The sequence below is a fragment of the Mytilus trossulus genome, chromosome 2, assembly GCF_036588685.1.
Source record: "Mytilus trossulus isolate FHL-02 chromosome 2, PNRI_Mtr1.1.1.hap1, whole genome shotgun sequence".
In the NCBI taxonomy this organism is placed as follows: Eukaryota; Metazoa; Mollusca; class Bivalvia; order Mytilida; family Mytilidae; genus Mytilus; species Mytilus trossulus.
In genome coordinates, this window is record NC_086374.1 from 34,199,952 (window position 1) to 34,206,012 (window position 6,061).

Here is a 6,061-nt window from a genome sequence, read left to right on the forward strand (position 1 = left end):
AAAAAATGATTTTTTATTTCAGGCAATAGATTCAAGAAACAACAAAAATTACAAATGTAAAATTGTGGAAATTGATGGACGTGTCCTGAAACCATCTGTGAAGGCAATTCCTTCCATTTCATCATTTAGTAATTTTAATTATTCTCAACATGGTTTGACAGTTTTGAAAGCATATGGGATTGGAAATGGTAACTATTATTGATAAAAACTATGAGTCTATGTTTTACTGATTCTCTCAACAAAAACGCCTACATTTTAAAACTAGTTAATAGAGTCGGGAAACGCCTTTAAATGGAAATCTTGTACTAAATACATAATGCAATTATAGCCTTTGTTTGAGGTATTGATAGTCTACAAAAGACTTATCAGTGACGCTCAGATCAAAATAGTTAAAAAGCCAAACAAATACAAAGTTGAAGAGCCTTGAGGACCCAAAATTCCAAAAAGTTGAACCAAATGTGTCTATGGTAATCTACTCCTGGGGTAATAAAATCCTTAGTTTTTTTTTTCCAAAAATTTAAAGTTTTGTAAACAGAAAATTTATAAAAATTAGAATTGTCAGTGTAAGATAGACGATTCTTGGATTTTGTCTCCTAGCCAATAATAAGTTATATATATCATTTATTTTTACAGTGTTTCCTTTGAAATATCTTATGAATTTGAAAACAATTTCTTCAATGAATAGATCGTAATAAATATATGCACTTTTAAAAACTTAACAATATCATGAAATTCTTAATTTAGATATTATGTTTTTAGATATTCTAATAATATCAAGAAATTATGCTCTTTGCCATGTTTGCTATCCGACTTTACAATCTACCTTCAAAAATATAGTGTAACATGTGACTAACCCTGAACAAATCAAATTAGTTAAAATAGTTAAATGATATTGAATTATGCTTTATCACTTTTTTGGACTTTTGGAATAGTTATCAAAGGTACCAGACCTTTAATTTAATCATATTGTTTGTGTTGTATTCAGACCCCTCTACCAAGAAATTCTTTATGAATGCACACATATAAAAATTGCTGTTTTGTCCAACAAAATGAAAGGTTTGAACGTTGTTTTCAATTTAGTCTTGTACATGTATGTATGTTATGATCAAGAATATATTTCATTGGTTTTTTTCCAGGTAAGCTGATCAAATGGGATCAAATCTATGACTGTACCAAGAAAATGTCAGTGTGTCTTAAAGTTGTTGATTTCTCCGAAAACATAACTTTTACTGATATCAAGGTAAAATATTCTGAAGCCAGACAGGGCTTAAGGGAAAGTAACAATGAGGAAGAGCATTGTAGTGAGGAGGAAGATGGTAATCAAGATATGGATGCAGTTGGTGATGAAGAAAACAGTTTGAATGAGGGAGGAATGCTGTGTTGCCCTGTTGATGGGTGTGTCAAAAGTTTTATGAAACATAAGAATTTGGAAGACCATCTTTTGATTGGGAACTGCAAATTCAAATTCAAAAATGAACCTACTCTTGACATGACAAAAAAAAATGTACTTGACAAAAGTCACCAGTAAAGTTGAGAAAACATATTCTTTGTCATCTGATACAGTTGTTGCTAAAGAAAATATTACAGAAGGTTGGGCTTTAAAGACAAGAAAACCGCCAACTTTATTTAGTAAAGAGCAAAAGCTGTATTTGGATGAAAAGTTTAAGATAGGAGAAACAACGGGAAAGAAAGAGGATCCTATAACTGTATCACAAGAAATGAGAACTACTAAAGTGAAGGGCAAAAGAAGATTCAAAATGAGTGAATTTCTTACATCACAGCAAATAGGGAGTTATTTTTCAAGAGTTTCCAGGAAGAAAGTTGAGGATAACATGCCTGCCACCATAGAAGAACATTTGTCTAGTGTTAGAGAAGAGATTTTGACAAAACTTAATGATTAGTTAGTTAAGTTGGAATCTGTTGTACCATATGGATCACTGTTGATATATAGATTAACTATTGTCTCAAAATGTAAACTTTATTTGAATTCAGTTTTAAAACATGTTGAATGCATGGCTTTTCCTAATATTGGTCACTTTTTCTATCCTATCCTGTATTGAACAAAAGTTTGAATTGAGACTAGTCCAAAAAAAAATGTTTGTTTCCCAACCCAACCAAAATCAGAAATAAGCCCCCGGGTAAAAAACATATTTTCCACAAAAAAATATAAATTATTTTCATAACAAAAGTAATTCATTTCCATTTTTTAAAAGGGCTTGAAAGCAAAAGGATTGATAATCTAAATAAATATACTCAAATTGAGCACAAACAACTGATATGTGGCCCAGACTGGACAAGTCAAACTTTCATGTGACCATGCTATGACATCCAGTTAAAAAAAATAACTTGCCTTGCTGGACTGTTTACAAAGAGTTGACCTGGGGGAGGGGAAACAAACATTCTTTTAAATGTGACCCTAGTATAAAAAAATGATATGTGTAATTTTTTTTAATAATGTAATATAAGACCTACAACATACAATATTTTGTGTAGATAAAATCAACTTTGATATTGAAGTGCACAAAATTAGGCTACCATGTATTCTTTATAGATAAAGCATTTATAAATGTTAGGTGTTTTTGTAGTATGGATTACAGTTTAAGAAACCTTCTAAAAGTTTTAAGTTTAGAAGATTTCTGTTGTTAAGGAGTTACTTTTGTCTCAATAAAATAATTTTCAAATTTGAATTCAAAGATGGGGGAAATATACATATTTGGTGTATCAACGCATGTATATTATCTTGGTTTGGGTTTTCTGACCTTGGCCTCATTTTCTTGAATCATGTACACGCACACATAGTATATGACTGAATTAAACACTGCATGTATGGAAAAGAAGAATTGAAGAATAAACTTCAATGAGTAGTGTATTTGAAATTTGAATAAGTCCATAGTCAATAGAATATCATCAAATTAGGAGGCTATCTTAGAGTAAATTTTAATAGCAATTCATCAGGAAAACTAGTCAGGGTAATAAAGTTATACCAATATTATACCATTAGATCAGAAACATCAGTACTATGAAGTTATATTTGAGGAATTGCTGATATATGCGTAAAAAATTTGTTATTAGATAGTAACTTCATGTTTTTTGTAAAAAAAAAAGGGGGTGGTATACCGTTTTTTACAACATATACCTCAATAATGTGATAATGCCCCAAAAGTTTTTATTCATAGATGTATTGAATAAAGTAAGCTCTTAATAACCTTCAAGTCATTTATGGTCTACATTTCTGCAAAAAAAAGGTTTGAGGGTCCAAACTTGATCAATTTTGGCTAAATTTGACATAATCTTTAAGACCATATTTTGCGCCATGCATATTCAAATATGATATCACATATTGCAAAGTATCTTAATGTTTTTTTATTAAGAATATAATGTTTGTCTTCATTAAAGTTTTGTATTTCATCTTGATTGCATAAAAACCTGATTTTAACCATATTCAAAATGTCAGTTTCAGTTTTATTTTTTGTCATGGTTGCTAGGGAAAGTCTTGTCCATAGCAACAATAAAGAATTTACGATAGAATCAACATTTCTTGTTTATTTCTAGTTAAAACACAACTAGCTTGTACCAAAAAAAACTTTTTCCAGTAAAATTATTTTTTCAAGTGGCCAGCTGTTGGTTGATCCTTATGGAGAATTGATGTTAATCTCTCAAACAGTTTAATTTAGGTCTGGATCTGGCATGTCAGTAACTGCTAATAGGCCTTTGTTGATATATGTATCATTGTCATTTTGTTTAGTTTCGTTTGTTGCTTTTCTGAAATCGGACTCGGACTTCGTTTAAACTGAGTTTTACTGTTTAATGATGTGTTTTTCTAAATTGGCTAGATTTATATAGAGAGAGCGTAATAAAAAAAAACATGTTGAACCTCTCTGCTTTTTTGTGCCTGTCTAAGTCAGGAGCCTCTTATTTTTATTTTTGCCTTGTATGTTTTAATTTTGGTTTCTGTTATATATTTTGAGTTAAGTGTAACGTCGCTTATCACTGAACTAGTATACATTTTTGTTTAGGGGAGCTGAAGCACGCCTCAAGTTATGGGATTTCCCCGCTGTATTGAATACCCATATTGGTGGCCTTCGGCTGTTTTCTGCTCTTCGGTCGGGTTGTTGTCTCTTTGACACATTCTCCATTTTCATTCTCAATGTAATGTAATTCCAGTTTATGTCTGTGGTGTAAACAAGTATACAATCCTTTTAAGTAGGAATATATTTTGATCGATTGACTAATTGTACTTCGTTTGATGTACAATGGCAAATGTTGCATGGATATTAAGACGGGAACATATTAAACATATTTGGTGACTGCGATAATGAGGATGAAAATCATGACATTTTGACTGCAACTGGAAGATTAAGATGTATCAACCTAATGCAGCATTGTATTTGTACATCATGTACATCCAAAACAGAGCCCTGTGGGATAGTTATAGCCTTAACGCGGGGTTCACACATTGCCGATTATTGCTCCCGTTTGAGATCAGACAGCAATACGTCACGAAAAGTGAAAAAGTCGAATTAGTATCCTCAATTATCTGGAATGTCCTATCATTGTCTGAACGCAGTCGTGATAGGATTACGTTCCGACAGTACCTGATTATCCCGAATATGCCAACAGTTTTCGAACGGATAACTTCCGTCAGCGTCGGTTCACTGTCTGGTCACTGTTTGATATCTGTCGGATAACATTCGGTAGAGTCGGGACGCAGTCGTGGCAGACTCGGTCAAATTTTACCTGGTGAAAAATACAAATCGGATTAGAAACGGATTCAGAACGGGATTTTCGGGACTAATTTGCTTAGAAACGGTTGAATATCGACGCTTCTTGAACACTATCCGATTGTTGTCGTGATCAAATAATTTGTTTTTACAAATTTTGATTGAAGTTTGAATTTCCATCCACGATTCACAGGATCTTGATCAGACTTTTATTAAATGTTAATCGGGAATGGTCCTGTCAAGGACGGTAGTAAAAGTCGTGAATGTGCGACCCCAGCTTAAGCAGAGGAAATGAAACATAATTTATGATGCAATTTTCTAGTAAAATTTATGATCCAAATTTTCAATTGCCTCTTCACAGGAGTTATTACGCTTTAAAACGGCCATTCACAATTTTCTCATTTATTCTATTTGAAAACAAAAATGTACACAGCAATAATGATCAGCTAACTAAGATCTACAACTAATCAACATGACCTAAATTGACAGTCAACTTATACATGTAATGCTATTCTATGACAATGATCACCTATTTGTCTTTTTGGCTTTTTGAAAATATTACGTTAGGATAGCAATTATGTGAAATTAAGTCAAATTGATCGGCAAATAGGTAAACATTGTATAGCTTACTTTGCGGTATAGTTTTGCTTATTGTTGAAGTGCATATTGTTTTATATAGAAACTGTTGGTAATCTGCAAGAGATTTGTCTCATTGGCAATCATACAACATCTTCTGTATTTCATAACTGCAATTGGCAATCTAGTCCATATAAGCTAGATCTTTGAAATTAAGTTTTAACCTTTGCGTTCTACTATTACGGTATCTTAGTAGCACTTATCAGTGATACTAATAGGGAATAACTGCACCAGCAAAAAATAATTAGCAACAAAATATCTTCGAATAAGTCAACATAACTGAAATTCTGAATCAACTTTTTATAAGAGATTTTTCACATCGGGTGACCGTGAGGGCATTTTGGTGTATTGCTGTCACCTAGACTTCCGTTACGTAACTTTCGTGGTTGGATTGTTACCGATCTACAAACAGGATAAATACACTGACATTATCGAGCGCAAAATAACATTTCTTAGCGATTGTTATAAAATTCATTTTTCAATGGATACTCATAAAAATATTTTTCTTAGAACTTAAATCAATAATATGAAAATGTTTTTGTCGTTGGAAATGTGTATAATTGTAAATATACGTGAATAAGGGAATGTCATTTTGGTACTATCATTAGATTTGGAGCCGGACCTGTAGATTTTGCAGTCCACTGGCCGGCTGGTCAGTAAGCAAATAGCTTAAATTCGACCACTGTATATATATAAGTATCCTT

At 32.1% G+C, this 6,061-nt stretch overlaps 1 long non-coding RNA gene across 1 annotated transcript; it reads left to right on the top strand.

The window, feature by feature from the left end:
* The first annotated feature begins 26 nt into the window (after positions 1–26).
* On the top strand, positions 27–3,528 carry LOC134705059 (uncharacterized). Its single transcript, XR_010105470.1, has 2 exons — positions 27–188; positions 1,137–3,528. It is a non-coding gene; the product is annotated as an uncharacterized LOC134705059 (long non-coding RNA).
* The last annotated feature ends 2,533 nt before the right edge of the window (positions 3,529–6,061 follow it).